This window comes from Desmodus rotundus, chromosome 3 (assembly GCF_022682495.2).
Source record: "Desmodus rotundus isolate HL8 chromosome 3, HLdesRot8A.1, whole genome shotgun sequence".
NCBI lineage: Eukaryota > Metazoa > Chordata > Mammalia > Chiroptera > Phyllostomidae > Desmodus > Desmodus rotundus.
In genome coordinates this window covers 125667051-125687948 of record NC_071389.1, presented here as the reverse complement: position 1 = coordinate 125687948, position 20898 = coordinate 125667051, and the positions used below count along the sequence as shown (strand labels likewise).

The window sequence follows — 20898 nt, the reverse complement described above, 5'->3', positions numbered from 1 at the left end:
ATTGCCAGAAACACAATATTATCAAGCCATGTATATTGGGTTTTTTAAAAGTTTGAAAATAATGTAGGTCAAGAAATAAAATGTAAATTTTGAAATATAAAGGGCAACAAATAGATAAAGAGAAAACAGATATGGCTGAAAAATAAAATAAAGAACTAGAAAATATATTCAAAGAATACATTAAGTAGAGAATAACACAGAGATAGACAATACCAAAAGAAGGTAAAAAGAAATTGAAAAAGTAACATTTTTTTAATTTTTAAAAATTTATCGGGGCGACATTGGATAACTGAATCACCTAGGTTTCAAGTGTACATTACTTGATACATGATTTGTATATTGCATTGTGTGCCCACCACCCAAAGTTAAATCACCTTCTGTCACCGTATATTTGGTCCCCTATACCTCTTTACAACCTCTCTCCTCTGCTAACCTCCATGGTGTTATCTGCGCCTCTGAGTTTCAGTTCTACATTCACATATGAGTGAAATCATATGGTTCTTATCCTTTTCTGACTGACTTCGTTTGCTTAGTATGATAGTTTAAAGGTCCATCCATGATGTCCAAATGGCAGCATTTCATCTTTTCTTATGGCTGGGTAGTAGTCCATAGTGTATGTGTACCACATCTTAAATTAAATCCACTATCAAAAGTCACTCTGGTTGTCTCCATGCCTTGGCCACTGTGAAGGATGCTTCAATGAACATAGGTGTGCATATATCTTAGCAAATAAATGTCTTTGGATTGTTCGAGTACATACCTAGAAGAGGGATTGCTGGGTCCTATGGCAACCCTATTCTTAATATTTTGAGGAACTGCCACACTGTTTTCCGTAATGGCTGTACCAGTTAAATTCCCAAGAGCAGTGAACGAAGGTTCCTTTTTCTCAACAACCTCTGCAACACTTGTTATTATGTGACTTGTTGATAATAGCCATTCTGACAGGTGTGATGGGTATCTCATCATAGTTTTGATTTCCATTTCCCTAATAGCTAGTGAATTTGAACATTTTTTCATATATTTGTTGTCCATTTGTATGTCTTCTTGGAAGAAGGGTCCTCTGTTAAAGTCCTCTGCCAATTTTTAAATTGTATTGTTTGTTTGGTGTTGAGTTGTATGAGTTTCCTATATATCTTGGATATTAAACCCTTGTCAGACCTGTTGTTTGCAAATATCGTCTCCCGTTTGTTTGGTTGATTTTTTTGTTTTGTTGTTGGTTTCCTTTGCTGTGCAGAAGCTTTTTAGTTTCATATAGTCCCACTCATTTATTTTTGCCTTTTCCTTCCTTGCCTTTAGGGTCAAATTCATAAAATCTTCTCTAAGACCAAGGTCTATAAATACAGTATCTGTATTTTCTTCTGTGTAATTTATTCTTTCAGATCTTATATTCAGATCTTTGATCCATTTTGAATTAATATCTGTATATAGGGACAAACTCTAATCTAGTTTCATTCTTTTATATGTGGCTTTTTCATTTTTTCAGTACCATTTATTAAAGAGGCTTTCTTTTCTCCATTGTATGTTTTTGGCTCCTTCATCAAAAATTATTTGCCTGTGTATAAATAGTTTTATTTCTGGGCTCTGTTTTTCTGCCAATACCATGTTGTTTTGATTATCATAGCTCTGGAGTATAATTTTAAGTCCAGCACTCTGATACTTCTGGCTTCATTTTTTTTATTTGTTTTTGTTTTTGTATTTTTTTTTTCAGGATTGCTTTGGCTATTCAGGATCATTGGTGGTTCCATACAAATCTGATATTTTTTTGTTCTATTTCTTAAAAAATTGACATTGGTATTTTCATGGGGTGTTCTATTTCTTTAAAAATTTACATTGGTATTTTCATGGGGAATGCATTAAATCTGTATTCTGCCTCAGGTAATGTGGATATTTTAGCTATGAAAATAGAATATCTTTCCATTTTATTGTGTCTTTTACAATCTCTTTTAGTAATACTTTGTAGTTTTTAGTATGTAAGTTTTTCACATCCTTTGTTAAGTTCATTACTAGACATTTTACTCTTCTGGTTGCAATTGCAAAAGAAATTGTTCCTTTTTTCATTACATTTTCTGAAGTTTTTGTTAGTATATAGGAAAACAGTGGATTTTTGTACATTGATTTTGTATTCTGCAACTTTACTGTATTTGTTTACTATTTCTAGTATTATTTTGGTGGAGTCTTTATGGTCTTCTATATACAGAATCATGCCATCTCCAAAAAGTGACATGTTTACTTATTTCTTCTTAATTTGGATGGCTTTTATTTATTTATCTTGCCTGACTGTTCTGTCTGGGACTTCCAGTACTATGTTGAATAAAAGTGGTGAGAGTGGGCATCTTTGTGTTGTCCCTGATATTAGAGGAAAAGTTTTCAGTTTTTCATCATTGAGTATAATAGTGACTGAGGGTGTGTTATATAGGGCCTTTATTTTATTGAGGTAGTTTCCTTCTATACCCATTTTATTGAGTGTTTTAATCATCAATGGACGTTGTAATTATCAGATCTTTTTCTGTATCTATTGATAAGATCATATGATTTTTATCCCTTGTTTGGTTAATGTGGTATATTACCTCATTTGATTTACTATGTTGAATCATCCTGTTCCCCTGAAATTAACCCTACTTGATCATGATGTATGATTTCTTTAATGTATTGTTTTACTCAATTTCCTGTTATTTAGTTCAATTTTTGCACCTATATTTGTCAGAATTATTGGTCATTTTGTGTTATCCTTGCAAGGTTTTGGTATCAGGGTTATATTAGCCACCTAAATTGTGTTAGGAACTATTTCCTCTTCTTCAATTTTTTGGAAGTTTGAGAAGGAAGGTACTAACTCTTCTTTGAACGTTTGGTAGAATTCACTAGGAAGCAATCTGGTCCTAGACTGTTACTTCCAGTCAAGATGCTGACATAGGCAGTCATGGCTCACCTCTTTGCACAACCGCATCAAAATTACAACAAGAATATAGAAAAACCAGCACTCAGAACCATCGGAAATCAAGTTAAATGGAAGTCTGAGAACTACAGAATTAAAGATACCACATCCATCCTGGAGGGATACAGACACGGAACCGGCTGGCCTCACATCTACATGTACTAGATAAAAATTCAGGAGAGATATCTCAGGAGTGAGGAGACCCAGCCCCACACCAGACCCCTCCCTCCGGTGCCAGAAAGACAAGTCCCAGGTAATGGTGACCTTGGACCACTGTGGGCTCCTCAACCTTTGGACCCAACACAGAGTGCACTCTTTACTCAGGGAAAAAGGTGATTCTGTAGTACCAGTTCTTGGGTTTGCAGATAATGTGTTCTGCAATCCAACACCAAGGGTGAAGGGAGGTGACCTCGAGGAGGCTACTGAGCAGCAGGGTTCTGTGGTTTTGTTTCCCTAATTAGAATGCCAATTGCTTGACAACTGAGGCCTCTCCCCCATGCTGTGTCTTTGCTGGAGTCTCTGGGCTCAGCCACAGTTCCTACTGCTCTCTAATGCATCAATGCCCACCAAATTTCTTTGCTTCTCCCAAATTAAGGGAGCAAAAGCCATTACTGGTTTCCTTCCCTCTTTAGGCTGATCTCTGCTGTGAGGTCCCAGTTGTGGGGCTGCATCTTTGGCTGATCTCAACCCTTCTTCCTTCTCATCTGTTTTGCTCCCACTTGCCCAGTTTTAGATGTTTCAATGCACAGATCTCTCAGCCATGTTTGTGTGTTGAACAGGGAATCTTCTGGTGAATTATAGCTGTTCAAATTGTTGAAACTTTAAGGGGAAAGACCAAGGGGATCTCTCAGGCCACCATTTCTCTGATGTCACTCAAAATGTTTTAATATATACAATAAGATTTATAGAAAAAGAAAAAAGCATTTTAAGTAATAATTATTGAACAATTTAAATGACTAAAGCAAAAATTGAATATAATGATTCAGAAAGAGGAAACATATAATAGGTTGAACAAACTGTGTATTGATACTGAAAGAGCTTATAATTCTGTATGTCAAGGCAACACGGCCTTTGCTGCACCTTTGCTCCAAATTACCCCAAGTTAGTTCTTATCAGGTAAAAATTATTCAATAATTTTCTAAACATTGCATCATGGATTTAGAACTACAAGATAGCCCTGGCTGGTGTGGCTCAGTGGATTAGGCACTGGCCTGTGAACCAATGAGTCACCAGTTTGATTCCCAGTCAGGGCAAATGCCTGAGTTGCAGGCCAGGTCCCCAGTAGAGAGTGCTCGAGAGGCAACCACACATAGATGTTTCTGTCCCTCTCTTTCTGCCTCCCTTCCCCTCTCTAAAAATAAATAAATAAAATCTTAAAAAAAATAAAACCACAAGATAATATTTAGAAAATCATATTCCCTAAATCAAATATATTAATTAGGAATAAAAAAATGTTATATTAAATACTATAGAAAACTAACTGTCATTCAAGTTTAATTATTCCCATCAGAAAAATCTAGCTTTTTCTGAAGTAACAAAGAACAGTGGTGGCAAGAATCACAGTTTATTTTTGGTTCAAACTCAGTGTGTGTTTTGGGTTATCTGTGAGCTCTGCCTATTGTCTTCATGATCCTCATCATGGGAACCAAGAATTGCCAATATCCGGGCTTTTGCTACTCCTTACGACAGAGGGAAAATAGTATCAAAGAAGGCACCCCCTGGCTCTTCGCATGTTTACCTAGAAATAACACACTTCCCTCCCATCCATTTTATTGTCCAAAACAAATCCCATGACCACATCTAAATTCAAATGGGATGGTGAAGTGCAATACACAGGTGGGCACAAATAGGGTTACATTTGTGACTGTGCAAAATAAAATTTATTTTTGTGTTATTATTTAGTATTTATTATTTCTATACAAATAACTATATACCTACTTTTTCCTCATCCTGTCTCAAGAGTATCTGGCAAAAGAGACAGTTGGGATATCTGTGACCTCTCCAATGTACACCATTAAGATATACTGATATGGCTTATAAAAAGACATATTTGAAGGAATTTAATTATTCATGTAATTCAATATGTTTAACTACAATCAAACAAATTTTAAAAGGCTAGAATTCCTCCACTTATTCATTTATTCCTCATTCATTCATTCTGCCTCTGTCTCTGTCTCTCTCTCTCCATCCGATGTTATATTTTAGTGCTTTGGAAATTTATTTACTATATCCCTTTCTGGAACTGCACACGAAGCCCATATTACAATGTGAGGGTAAAAGAAAGCTTCTACATAAATAACCAATAACTTCTGTGTCCCAAGATGGAGCTTATTTATCAATTAGAATAGAATAAAAAATATATATCATCAGTACAAAATAAATCCCCAAGGAGAAAAAAAGGGTTATAGAACAGACTTTTGCAGGGAGCTAAGGAAATTAGAAAAGGGAATTTAGAATTCATAAGTTATCCTGGAACAAGACAATCCTTAAATGTTGAGAGCAATTTTGAATCCAATATAAATAAATTTTCTAGGGAATTGTCTGAAGAGAATGAGAGTGATGTGTTCCTGTTTCCTTATCCTACCTACTCAGGACAGAAATACACAGCCAGAAAAAATATTATCAATCCAAGCATTAAATGTCACTACTAAATATAGCATGAACTGATCTAAAATACAAAAAGTAGAAAAAGATTGTCAGTATTTGTGCACAGTGAGGTTAACTCTATCCTGCCAACAAGTATCCCCCTTAAGTTTAACTTTTTGTGAATATTTAATGTGTCAAGAGTTTTATTTTTTATTTAAAAATGTATTTGCTGTATGTTTTCAAATGCTGTGTAATTTTCTGTAAAAAAAGGTCAGATTTAACTATAATTTTATCTTACTTGGAACAATATTTTATTGTTATATAAAATATCCTCTCCAGGAAGTAACTTAGCCAGGGGAGAAAACAAATTAATCACTGAAATGTTTTGAATTTATGTAAAGCTATTATTTATGTTTTTGTTACCTAATATACATAGGTTTAATTTTATGGAACAATGCATATGTGTACCTTTCAATTCATCAGATAATAAAGAATAATTCAATGCTTTTTGATAATTGGTATTGGTAAAGATTATAAACAAATTATTATTTATGTGTAACTAAGAATAATAAAGAAGCATGATAATCATCAGATCATCAAATCTCTCCAAATAAAAAGCTGACACACAAAAAAATCCAAATTTGAAATTCTTAAAAATAAAACAAAAAAAATGAATCTTTACTTTCCCTATTGAATATGAAATATTGGCTTGGCCAAGGAGTCCATTAAGTTTCTTTTCAATAAAATAAAACACAGAGTTTTCATTTTCAACAATAACTTTATTGATGTGGATATTTTGAGTATGTTGACTATCTCTCACTATTGGCTTCTAGTGGGCAGAGACCAGGGGTGCTGCTAAACATCTTCCAATGCATAAGACAGCCTCACAGCAAAGAATTATTTGGCCAAAATGTAAATAGTATCAAGAAACTTCGAAAGCCACTTTTGACACCTTTGATCAGTCACAGCACCTTCTCCATATACTTCACAAATCTTTTTTTTTTGCATTTAAGTTGTGTTTTTACTTTTACTGAAATAATAAAGTGCAATACACCAAAAATGATTCATATTTTCTCCCATCTTCAATATTAAAATGGCTGCACAGAAATTTACCAATTTTAATAAGTTGTTTTTTAATGCATGCTTATATGACAGCTATCACAATAAAATCTAACAAAATTGTTTTGAATAAAGTTAAAGACAACTAAGTTCTACTAGAGCCATTATACAGAAAAACTAAATGTAATTTTTGGCCAACCCAATAATAGTTTTGTTTGGCATAGAATGTGTTCCAGCATTAATGACCATTAAGAGTTAACCATCCTTAGTTTATTTTTGAAGGTGCTTAATAAATATTTTGGAATGAATTAATAATCTAAGGAAAATAAATAAATGTCCCAGACATAAAGAATTTGCTATTGTTTATTTGTCAGGACATATTTACTAACAAATAAGTCAAAGTAAACTTGTTATATTTGAGAGAAAAGCTGTGAGTTATTGGAAAAATATTGGAAAAATATTTTATGAAACTTTGGAAAGGACATGTGTGTTTGAAACATTACCATAATTCCTCCATCTTGTATTTTTGTTGTTTGCTTGTGAACTTTTATACTCTCTACTCCTCTCTCTATTAGGAATACAGTCAGCAATAGCCTCTAAAACTCATATGTCAAGGTTGCTACTACCAGAGAAAGACTCTTTGTTATAGGTTGGAAAAACTAGTAAAAAATTCTAAATGTTGTAACTTGATTCAAGTGCACAGTTCTGACTCACAAATGCAGTCAGGAAAGAGTGGGGCCGAAATACGTTAACAGTTGTAAGTATGCAAAATACAGAGCTTATTTTTGTATTATTATTTATTATTTTATTATTTTCCATACAAACAACTGTAAACCTACTTTTGCTCTGCCCTGTATGTGGCTGACAGGATGGGTTGAGCTCGGGTCAGATTATACTTCATATTGGGTTAAGGAGCTAGGGTGTGTTTAGTACCAGAAAAACAACTTAGGGCTGGATAATATGTACTGGAGCCAACCTTAGAAAGGAACAAGTGAATTCCATCAACATAATCTGGAAAGGCCAACATGGAGGTGGCTGTAAGATGCCTTGGTAGAGGCTTGTTACATCAAAGACATAGTCTTTCCTAAGACATCTCTTCATCCTTGTTTTGCATGCATTCAGGTGCCCAACAGAGATTTTCCTGCTGCTAGGACACATGGAAAGAAAAAAAAGAGGTATCAAAGAAAAAGCATCAAATGAAAAAAAAAAAAAAAAGATGAGCTAGGAAAAAATAAAGTCATATCCCTTTATGGAAGGTGTACCTGAGAATGATGTCTACTTAAATGCTTATATCCAAGACTATACAAAGTGGAGAAAGCTATTCATTTACTTAAAAAGTTTCAAATTCTGGACCTTACAAATCCAGCACATGGTGATTATCTTGATTTGACACTAGATGTGGCACTGGGGAAGAAAAAAAGTGGAGCCATTTGCCAGTGTTCTTAGATTGCTATACTCATTCATTTCAGAAATCAACAAAGTTGCTTCATTCACAGGGAGGGCATCAGATATTAAAATAGGAGGAAATGGAGGTGTGTTTGTCAGAAGAACTAATTTCATATGGAAGATTGTGGGTGATGAAATTCAATCAGAATTTTATGTAGCTGTTCCAGAAATAATGCCCAAGCTTCATCCATTAAAGAAGAAACTGAAGAAAAGATTTCCAAAGCTTACTTGAAATACCATTGGCCATGACACCCCCCAAATGCTTGAGTTATTTAAAACTGGACATGAAATTAAGGTAGATGAAGGAAGGGATGTCTTTCTTGAGACCACAATAGCAACATTGAATATGTTAAGTGACCAGATAGCTGCCAATCTGAAATCTGTTATCAATGAAGTTTGTAGGCACAGACCTCTGAATTTGGGGCCGTTTGTGAAAGTTCATTACTAAAGATTGATCCATTCTTGCCTAAAGAAGTAGAAACTAAAGAAAGTAATAAAGAGGCTGCCTAAAACTATTGTATTGTGAAATTATTTTAGTAGATGAAGAAACAACAGAAAATTACGAAACTGTATAATTTCTTGAAAGAAAAAAGAAGAAAGGAAGGAAAGGAAGGAAGGAAGGAAAGAAGGAGGGAAGGAAGAAAGGAAGGAAGGAAGGAAGAAAGAAAAAAGAAAGAAAGAAAGAAAGAGAAAGGGAGAGAGGAAGGAAGGAAGGAAGGAAGGAAGGAAGGAAGGAAGGAAGGAAGGAAGGAAGGAAGGAAGGAAAAGTAACAATTACTCTAAACTATGTACTACCTCAAGTTTCTTGTCCTTCCAATAAACAATTTCACACTTTCTCCATTTCCAATTGATGTTAGGAGTAGAAAATAGTACTATTCTTCTAAAGAAAGTGAATATATATCTCTGACACACATTAGAGCATATAACTTAAAAATAACAGGTATCTTAAAAAGTCTTATGGTAATCACTTCACAACATATACATATATCAAATTATCATATTGCATACCTTAAACTTACACAATGTGAATTATATCTCAAGAAAACTAGAAAAAGGAACTCAATTCAATTGTAAGATGAACAACCCAATATAAAAGTCAGTCTAAAAAGTATTTGAACAGAAACTTCACCAAAGAAGATATATTAATTGGCATTAAACACATGAAAATGCTCAATAACTTTAGTTATCACAGAATTGCAAATTAAAACTATAAAAAACATACCCACTAGTGTGCATAAATTAAACAGAAAATACCAAGTTTTGGTAAAGATGAGAAATGACTGGACTCACATATTGTTGATGGTTATGTAAATATTACTACTTGGGAAAATAGTTTAGTAATTACTAATAAAAATGTATACCTCACCATATGACCCAGTGATTCCACTTCTAGATATATACCTAAAGAAAATGGATTTTTACAAAAGGATTGATATATAAATATTCTTAGCAATTAATTACTGATAATCCAATAACATGTATGGATCTCAGAAGAATTATGCTGACAGAAAAGAAAATAGACACAAAAGAGTAATATATAATTGTTTATTGTACTTTTTTATTTATATGAAATTCTAAAATTGTTGAAACTATAAAAAGTTGTAATATTTTACAAATCTGATATTAGTAAGTTAATGACATAACAATAAGACTTTCTTCAAAGTATATTATTCACAGGTTGTACTTCACCCAGTCATTTAAATTAGTGTAAAATGTCATGCAACATACTCCAAGTAATGAAAAGCAAAGGCCTGCAACCAAGACTATTCTACCCAGTGAGGCACTCATCTAAAATGGAAAGTGAAATAAGGAGTTTCCAGGACAAAAGAAGGCTAAAGAATACACCTCCTCCAAACCAGCACTGCAAGAGATTAAAGGGACTCAATCTTTAATCCCTTTACAACATTTCTGAATTCAGACAGTAGAATTTCAGATATCCCATGCAGCAATAGTTTTGCTGATATATCCTCTAGGGCAAGGGGAAATAAAGGAAAAAATAAACAAATGGGACTACATCAAAATAAAAAGCTTCTGCATGGCTAAAGAAAACATCAAACTGAAGAGGGAACCAATCGTGTGGGAAAACATATTTGCCAATGATACCTCAGACAAGGGTTTGATTTCCAAAATATATAAAGAACTCACATAGACTCCACTCCAGGAAGACAAACAATCCAATTAAAAACTGGGCAAAGGACCTAAACAGACACTTCTCCAAGGAAGACATGCAGAGGGCCCAGAGACACTTGAAAGGATGCTCAGCATCACTAGCCATCAGACAGATGCAAATTAAAACCACAATGAGATACCAACTCGCACTGGTCCGAATGGCCATCATTAACAAACCAACAAACAAGCGCTGGCAAGGATGTGGAAAAAAGGGACCCTAGTGTCCTGTTGGTGGGAATGCAGACTGGTGCAGCCACTATGGAAAATAGTATGGAATTTCCTCAGAAAACTAAAAATGGATCTGAATTTTGACCCAGTGATCCCACTGCTGTGATTATACCCTAAGAACCCCAGACACCAATTCAAAGGAACCTATGCATCATTATGTTTATAGCAGCATTATTTATAATAGCCAAGTGCTAGAAAAAGCCTAAATGCCCATCAGCAAATGAGTGGATCAAAAAACATTGGTACATTTACACAATGGAATACTATGCAGCAGAAAGAAAGAAGGAGCTCCTGCCTTTCATGACAACATAGATGGAACTGGAGAGCATTATGCTAAGTGAAATAAGCAGGGTGGTAAGACAAATACCATATGATCTAACCTATAACAGGAACCTAATAAACAAAAAAAACCCCACCCAAAACAAGCAAACAAAATAGAACCTGAGGCATGGAAACAAGGAACAAACTGACAGGGGCCAGAGGGGAAGAAGGAGGGGCATATGGGGAGAAAGAAGGGAAAGGGCCTAGTTAAAGAACAAGTATAAATGACCCATGGATATAGACAGCAAGGCGGGGATTGACTGTGAGAGTGTGGGAGTGGGCGGGGCAGGGGAGAGCAATGGGGAAAGTTGTGACAACCTTAACAGAACAATGAAAAAAAAGAAATTTGTTTGCTGGTGATACCGTTGATCCACAATATTGTTCAATTTTTTCCATGAGCTCTACTCATAATTACACACTTAGTTGTTATTCATATGTTGGAAACCAGAGGATGTTTGACTAGTTTTTCTAATCTCAAAAGTTGCATTTCTGGTAGAAAATGCCAACCTAATTACCAAATGACACAGATTTCCACAGCACCAACACTACATCTAAATATTTTGAATGATTAGTTAACTGAATAGATATCTTGGTGTTTCAAAGAGGCAAGGCTGGCTAATGTAAACTGATTAAAAAACACACTAACTCATTTTTTGGCACTACTGTAAGTAAAAATGTAGAACTATCTATTGATACGAAGTTTGGAATGTAAAATTAGATCTCTTTTTATTCCTCGTTTTAGAATCTCTAGATTCATGAGTCATCAATTTTAGGGACAACGACATTTTCGCAGTAATTTGAAAACTTTAACACAGTATTTTTCAACATCCTTTTAGTCCATGCCCCAACAGCTGAGCTGAGTTTGTCATGCTTTAATTTCTAGAATTTATGCTGCAAAGTATATTCTTTAATTTTTTAAATATAAATTCATTTTATCATATTTGGTGTAAGTTTTCAAAGTCCAATGTCCCACCTCCCATCCTGAATTTTACTTTTGTCCTTAAAAGAGAGTTTCTCCCGGCCATGATTCATGGGGAAACAACATGGACTTTGGAGTCTAAGGGAATAAGAGTCTACCTTTAGCTCTGCAGTTTTGCACTACTACGGTAGTTGTCTTACCCTAACCCTGGCCACTTGTTTTTCCTGTTAAATAAGAGTAGTACTTACCTTTCTGATTTACTGTGAGAATTAACTGATTACACACTATACCTGAAACTACCCGGTACAATAAATGTCAGTAAGTTGCTCAATAATGATTATTCAAAAAATGTTGAATTATTGTCAAAATAGCATCTTAGGGTTATTTAGTAAATATTTCTCTATGCATGCCAACATTTTTGATGAGTAAACATGTGTGTTAACTTATTATTTTTTAATTATTTATTTATGGGGAGTATAAACTCCCCATATTTGAAGAATGGTTAACTTATCAGTCATGAATTACACTTTAGTAAGCTACTATAGGGGATACTATACACTGCAATACTGGATCTATAGACATAGCAATAGAAATAATCCAGAAAAAACACAGAAACATTTCAAAAAGATAAATTAAGAGCAGAATACCAAGAAGTGATGAAACAATTTCAAATAATCTAATATGTATAATACAGGTAGTATATGTCATTGTAGTCTCCAAAAGAAAGGATGAATGTAAGAAATAACTGATGAGATACTGGTCAAAATTTTCCAAAATTTGATGAAAATATAAACTGACAAATTCAAGAATCCATGAAACCCTGCCTTTGCAATATAGGTGGCAAGCCAGAAGAATGAATATCTATAAGGCAAACTTGCTTATTTTAATTTTTTAATGTAAAGATTTACTTGAGGCAATGTCTTACATTGGGATAACAGTTGTTATCCTGTCAAAATTATTTTAAGTAATTAGGTTGGCATTTTGTAATTTTGAGGAATGTGAACATAAATATTATCGACCAAGTATTCAATTTTGAGATATGCGAGCTTTAGCACATAATCTACACTAACAATTTTATATTTCTACAGTCAGATTTTTATTTGATATTGTGTTATCAGATGTCATTTAAATTTGTCTTTCTCTGCCAATCAACAGTTAAAGACCAATAAAGTATCCTTATCTTTATTTAAATAATCCAGGTGTTTTGTTTTGTTTTTTTCAAGGCGCAAAATAGTGGATGCTCTACTAAAGTAGAGATGATGGGATAGGAATGGTGGCAAGCACAAAGTCTGTTAATTCTTCTCAAACAAGAAAAAGCACACTTGGCTGGAGAGAATTACCTCTTTCTAGCTGTGGCCCTCTTCCTTAGGCAGAGGAGGACTTCTCTGAGATTTTACTAGAGAAGGCCGTTATAGCTTGTGTAAGTCTAAGAAATAATAATTGAAGTTTTCTTTAAGTGCACTCTAAAACTAGAAGGGCAGCATATCTGTAACATTAACTAAGTTAAGAGAATACAGGTTCAATTTTTTAAAATCTGTTTATTATTTTAAAGTAACATTTATGATTACCTCAACCAAAAATCTATATCAAAGTTACATTTCTTAAGGGGAAAAAAAGGAGAGACAAAGAGAATACCTCTTAGGCTCAAATATGCTTTTATAAACTTAAAGATGATATCATTAACTGAGTGTTTAAATATATAGTTAAATCACTTTCATTGGGGCTGTCAGCGAACTAAAACATTCCCTTCGTAAAGCAAACTATATAAGAATAATTGTTTTCCAGTTCAGTGCTTTCATTCTTAAGTTCAGGTTACATAACAGATCCTCAATTATTATGACATGAACTCTGTGGTGGCCAATACTATTTTAATAAGTGCCAAAACCCCAGAATATTGCACATGTTAGGGGTTGTATATACTATTTCATTCCACGCTGTATTTGGGAAGTGATCCGGTGGGGGTGAGGAATCAGGTTCAATGATTTTTTCTTTGTTCTTAGACAAATCAGGTTCAATGATTTTTTCTTTGTTTTTCTTTGTGGAAGGGTGCGGGGCTTAAGTGTTCTCAGGAAGTGTGTGCCTTACAGTCCCTCAATTCTTGGAGTCAAGCTCCTTGGTAAACGACTGTTTATGTTACAGCTCTGCACGTTTCCACGTGAAGGAATTCACTAGTATACCCTTCAAGGTCTTTCCCCACCCATTATTCATTTCTGTCTGTGCAAGGGGTGACTTTTCTGATCACAGATTTAACAAAAAGGAGCCAGACATGCTCAGCTTAGCTCTTTGCTCTTTTAGAGTCAAGGGTCTCTTCATGCTATAAATTTTACAAGGTAATCTCAATGGAGGAAGTTGGTGGTTTTCCAGCTCTGTCTGTACCTGGGTGAGTAACAGTAATCCCCCAATGCGATGTTAGCAAGCCATGTTTTTCAACCTAGTTTTTGTCATAAATAAAGATACATTAATCTGCATCTGTCTGACTTACCTTAGCCACACTTTCTTCTGTTGCACTCTTTGTATATAAATATGAAGGCTCCTGTTTCATTGTATTGCATTTTAAATTTATCCATCTCTTTCACTAGGCTGTCATTTCTATTGCAGGCAGAGGATGTCATTTCCTTTGCCCTGTTTTAATCATTTTAAACATAGGAAATAGGCAATGAATGTTTGTGGAGTAAATTGATAAAAAGTACGGCAAGAATTTCACATGATAAAGTTTAACTTGATATGTATTACATAACAAGTCCTGTAATAAAGGTCCAGTAACCTTATTTAACCAGCTTACTGCTGTTCACTGGAACACAAAGCATAAAGGAGAGAGAATAGCTCCAACGGAGGTCATAACAGGGTGCCAACCTCCATCTTTAGTCTGCTGAACTTCAAAATCAAGGTGACTTTTCCAGAGTTTTCTATTTCTTCTGTTGGATAATTCATCTTTAAACTGTGATTCTGTATGTGGTTCTGTCCACCTAGACTAAATAAAAGAAATAGAAGGTTTTTTGAGGGTGAAAGAGACCTCACTGGCACAGTGACAAGAGAAAGACTGAAAATGCATGTATTTCTCATTCTTCTAGCAAAACAGTCTTTCTGGTTCAAAGCAGCTGTTTGATACTCTTGGTCCTATTATTTGGACTATCCCAATTTTGAAAACATTGTGGCATAATTTATTCCAATACTTGTTTGGATGTAGTCTTTAAAATTCAAATAAAATTCAGGAGCAGAAATTTAGGATCATCAAGGTAAGTAAAGAAAAGTGCATTAGTGAAAGTCGGGAATGTTAATAAAAAGTTATTAATAGTTATTTACTGAAATATTAGCTTATGAAATAAAGAATAGCCAGGATTTTACAAGTATTAAATAAAAGCAAAACTCTTCCAGGCCATATTATAATGCTTCAAAAATCAGGAAAGAATTTTTCCATCTCCTTTCTTTTCCAAGAAAAAAAAATAATAGTAACAGTCATGATATAGAACCTCCTCTGGGATTTGGTAAAACATTATAAAAAGTCCAACCTGCACACTTTGGGTTTTCATGACATGAACTCAGCTTGACCTTATCCCATATTTTCAACTTCCTATTCAAATTGAGAAATTAGTGATTTATAACATCATGTCATTTTTGGCTGAAGTAACATATCATAAATGATGCTGCACATTGCTACAGCATGCAGAGTGTTGAACAAATATTTCTTTTTTCTTACCTCTTTCTGTCTTGTTTATTCACTTATATCCCTAGGAGATGCCAACTCAACACAAAACTTTCTGGCAACGAAATCTCTAAATCAGTGGAAATAACCAAGTACATTTTGGGGTTAGGACCTGTGCTGGCTATACAATCCCTCAAGCCTACAGGAAGAAGCTATTACAATGGATTCCCTACACGTTCATTTTAAATGGTTCAGAAAGCTCTATAACAATATAAAACAGCACACCAGAGCTTTAAAAATGATTTATACTTTGTTACATTTATTAATACTAATAACTGAACAATTTATATCAGTAAAACAGCCTTGTTCTTGAAAAATATCATGGCCATCTGTGGACATACAGTGTTTGTAAAATGTCCCAATTCAGGACTTTATATCCTAATTTTAAATGTTCCAAAATATTTGATTTTCTTTCAATTTAGAAATTTTTATTTTTCCTGGAAAAAAATTGATTCTTGGTATATGTAAATAAAGTTATATTTCATAAGAACGTGTAATATATTATGAAGAAAAAAATCTTGTTTGAGTGCATCCACTTTGATTAATGGCACAATCTTTCTGTTGTATGACTCTTAAAAATGTAATTTTAAGTTAATTAAGTTGATGTGAATTGGTTATGTTCTTGGTCATATGAGCACATGTAAGATCACTTAAAATTATTTCATTTTTGCCTCTGACTAAATAACTGAAGTACAACAAATATTTAAAAGCTCTCCTTCTTTATATTCATTAGCTGGACTCTGGTTTCAGTGTCAATACACCTAAAGACTCATACATATTGCACGGTGGTTTGCATGACACTGTGGTATAAGGTTTATTTTCACACAGGCAATGAGCCCAGAACAACTGCCAAATTTTGCCATTGTGCTCCTGCATTTGTGCTTGAGCCGCCATGCCATGTGTGAAAATTGCACTGGAAGTTGGCTCAGAGACATCTGAAGAAGCATGACTATACACACATGTGGTAGGCAACTCATCTACTGACGTTTTACTTAATGATCAGCGTTCACTTTTCCCTGTCTGACGTTGTGCCCATTGCTGTGATATGTGGTTTGCTTTTGTTCAAAATATTTGCACTTTCTGTTAATAAAATGAACTTGAGGGGAAAAATAAAAAACTATATATGCAATTAGCTTGAAGAAAATTTTAAAAGAAAAAAGAATAGGCATGTTTTATAATTTCTATTGATTTCTATAAAGAGCTTTTAAAGAGGCTCATATATTTTATTTAAGAGAACTTTCATGATATTTAATCTGTGTCAAGCCATGTTATAAACTCTTTTCATGTATTAACTGAAGAAATCCACATAGTACCCCTGTGAGGTAGCTACTGTTAGTATCCCTGTTTGTGGGCAAGACAATTAGCCCTGTCCTGCGTCAGGAATTGCTCAGGGGGCCCAGCGAGTGCAAAGAAGCCGGCTCCATAGTCTAGCCCCAGAGCCTGTGCTCTTACTCCTTATGCAGTCACTGAAACTCCACAGTCCTGAGGGGAAAATTTTAAAAACTTCCAAAATGCTACAAAATAGTCTTACTTTCTTGACTTTTGTCCATATGCCTAGACCTAGCAAGTGGACTTATGATTGTATTTATATTAACAGTTACGCCCACGTGATTATACAAAATTTTAACCCATAACTTTATCATAGAATTTGGGCTATTGTTACATAGAAAATTTAACCGTTAACCTGAAAGATGCAGTAAATACTACTATATTTTTATGTACTTAGCCTTTATTTATGGAGGTTTAGACCACATAATATTTTCTCTTACAGATATGGAGTGAATACTGCCCAGATGGAGAATGTGGCTAAGCCTTTTCAGAATACTCACAACAGCCTCATGATCAGGTACGACTACTTCTACTTCAGTGGAAAGGAAACTGAGCGTAAGATGATCAAGTAAATAATTTAGTGTCATACAGCTCCACAGACTAATACAGGAAGTGAATAAGCAGTTTGACTAGAATCGCTGCTCTTACATATACTATATCCCCTCCCATTGAATAAACCATTGTTCATAGAAAGTTCTCCAGGGTCATAGGGTAAGAGAATTTTAAAGACAATAAATATATTTAGCCAATTTGGGTTGTATCATTTTCTTATTCAGTTGAACTAGAGATACTACCCAACCTGGATCTTCTTTTATATATCTATACACATATAGATGTATGCACAGGAATATATTTTCTTAACTTATTTTAAATTTAAAAATAACATGTTTTTAAATACTTTTTTATTTAATAGTAATTTGATGTTTAAAATCCCACATAAATATTCATAACATTAATTCCCGTTTTTGCATATTTTTAAATAATTTTGGCATTTTAGGTTACTTTTTAATGCATAGAATGAATTACTATAATAAAATTATCTTTTTTTGCTTATTTCACTTAGCATAATGTTCCCCATGTTCATCCATACTGTCACAAAGGGTAAAATTTTCTTCCAGTCAGAGAAAGACAAATACCATTTCACTCAGATGTGGAATCTAATGACAAACTGAACTAACAAGGAAAATAGGGACAGACTTATAGATGGAGAGCAGGTGACAACCAGTGGTGTGGAGGTGAAGGGGTGGAGGGATGGAGCAAAACGGAAAAAGGACTCATGGACATGGGCAACAGTGTGGTGATTGCTGGGGAATGGGGTATAAGGGACTAAATGACAATGGGAAAAGTACAATAAAGATTAAATAAAAAACATATTTTTTCCTTATTTGTTTGTTTTCTCCATTTTTAAAGAGGATCTTTAGCAATGCTGAGATAATAGCTAAATAATTAATCCAGCATAAGAGGAATTATGCTTACTTATTACTTTCAACCAAATGTCAAAACTGAAACTAAATATCTCTGATAAGCTCAACTTGAGCCAGGAATCTATTTTCAATAGTCCCTATGTCAGGTTAATGAAATGTATTTGTGTGCCCAAGGCTGGCTGACAAACTCTACTCTTGAATTAAGAATGCAGGTATTCATGAGAAAAACATGGACCGAGTTGCTGAATATGGCTCCCCACAGGACTATCAGGAACAAGTAGCGTAGGCAGGGAAAAAAGAGTGCTGACTAGTCCAAATCAGTAACCATAGCCTGTATGGAGAACAAAACAGATAGAATCACTGGTCTCTTTTAGTTTAATTCTTGTGAATGGAGGAAATAAGTAAATAAATATAAAGAACAAAGCAGATAAAGGTAAGAGCTGAGCTATTATAACTGAATTTATTATACAGTGTTTGGCAACTTGATATAAGATTTGTGCTTCCTTTAAACTTTCTTACTTCTTTATGATAGAACATTGCATAAAATTTAGAACTATCTTTTAGTTAGTCAGAAAGTACTGACATCAATAAATGAGTTTCTCATACTGATCTTCAGAACATAAATAGACCAATCAGGATGATGCATTTATTTTTCAATATTTTTCCTCTTACATCTTTTTAAAGTTGGAATGGTAAATTATAATCACAATTAAGTCACAAAATGTTCAGGGTACCAGTAGATCAGAAAAACTCCCTGTGAATTAAGATATATGAATAATATAGATTTTTAATTAGAATATGAAATACCTGTCTAGCATAGACTAAACAACCTAGGTGATAAATTTCTGTCAATTTGATGTAAATATAAAGGAATAATGACAAGTTAATCCTGTGCTTATATAAACAATGTGTATCTGGAGAAGGCATTTGACAATGTGCAGGGGAATAGTTATAACATTTAATAATATTTCATGTATAGCATACTTTAAACAATCTTGATAGGAATTTCCTAATCGTTTTGATTTGTATTTATTTTGAACAAAAATGTTTGGCTTTAAGACATTTCAAAGCATAATATAAACAGCCAATGTTTGGCTTTGTATCATGTCTTCATTGTATGTAACATGTTTGAAAACTGCTATGTAGAAGTGATGTAAAGTTTAGTAGTACTTTATGATGACACTATTCCTTGTATAATGGAAGTAAAACAATTACAATGGTTTCAGAGATTAAAATTAGCATCACATTTTAAAAGGAAGTGGCCTTTATTAGTTACAGAAATGCATGCTTGATATAAGTGACACAAACGCTTTCTCACTTCAGTGAGCAATCTTTGGTTATCTGTTTATTGATTTATAAAATTCATGGCAAATCTGTAGAATTTTAGTTGTTCTCAAGCTTTTTGACTTTTGTATTCTTATCTCCTTTCAAAGCCATATGTTTTCTCTCGGGAAGTTAAAAGCTCAAAACTTTGTTTATTATGTTGGCAGGAAGTGGAAAATACCTGGACTTCATTTTCTATTAATATGCCAAATTGATACTCTGAGAAAATTCCTGATAACAAAACATCTATGAATGCTGGAAAAATATAGCAAGCATTTGTTAATGCTACACTGTGCTTGCAGTAGAATAACAAAAATCCCAAAACACACACAAAAAAATCTGAACAAGAAAATTGTAAGTTAAATACTCTGAAGCTTTAGTCATACTGTATTACTAGTATGGCATTTACTAGTTGTGGTAATTAAGATAGGGGGTTGTAACACTGTACATGTAGAGACCCTGTGAAACTGATGACAGAAATCCCCTTGGCTAGCAAAGGTAGCTGCAAAGGAAAGTGGTTTATTTTGGCATTTCCAACATAGTGGAGGAAGTTCACACCGAGAAAATGGTATTAAGTGGTTCCAAGTTTGTTAGCAGCCAGGAACAACTAACAAAAGTAAATGCAAAGGAATACACAGATAAAGTTAGAGAATGTCTCATAGGGTAAAACTCTACTAAAAGTGATTCAAAATTCAGAATTATAAAACACCCACGGACACAAGAAAACATGAGTGGTATAGTCCCTAGAATTGAACATCATGGATTTCATACAACGCAAAGACTGAGTGTCTTTGGAAAAGACAGTCTACCTGAATATACAACCTTTTCATATTCAAACTGGCAAAATATAGCTACAGCCTTAAACATTTTTATACCCTTTGACCCTGGACACCCCTCTATGCAAATGGCTTAGTCACTGGGAGGGAATGCAATATATAAGAGAGGAGAGACTCTAGTTGTGCTGCTGATTCACAATTTGCAGCTGTTCATAGAGCCATATGGCATTCAATCATTTATTTGAACTTCCAGTGCCTAGATCCCATATCATTAAAATAGGAATAATCATCCAATCTCATAAGGCTATTGTGATTATAAGGTGATATTATAAATGGAAAATCTCATCCACATTCTTTAAATATTAAGCATCATTAATAGCAGATTTATATTTATAAGAAAAATATTACTGGTTTTCTAGTAAAGTTAAATACGGAAACCTGCCCACTTTAATTGTTCTGAGCCAATTTCAAAATGCTAAGGTAAGGATCAAAGAAAGGAAAATAAAATTGTGCACTTATAACCTCTGTGGCAACTGTGAGATTCAGACACAAGTTTTGATACGTCAAGGGTGTTGGTTGCATTGTGTCCATTTCCAAATTCATATGTTGAAGTCCAAATTCCTAGTATCTCATGAATGTGATCTTATTTGAAGATAGGTTCTTTATGGAGATAAAATGAGGTC

General features: G+C 34.0%; 1 pseudogene; it reads left to right on the top strand.

The window, feature by feature from the left end:
* Positions 1-7602: 7602 nt before the first annotated feature.
* Positions 7603-8533, top strand: LOC112305703 (large ribosomal subunit protein uL1m-like; annotated as a pseudogene).
* Positions 8534-20898: the final 12365 nt, after the last annotated feature.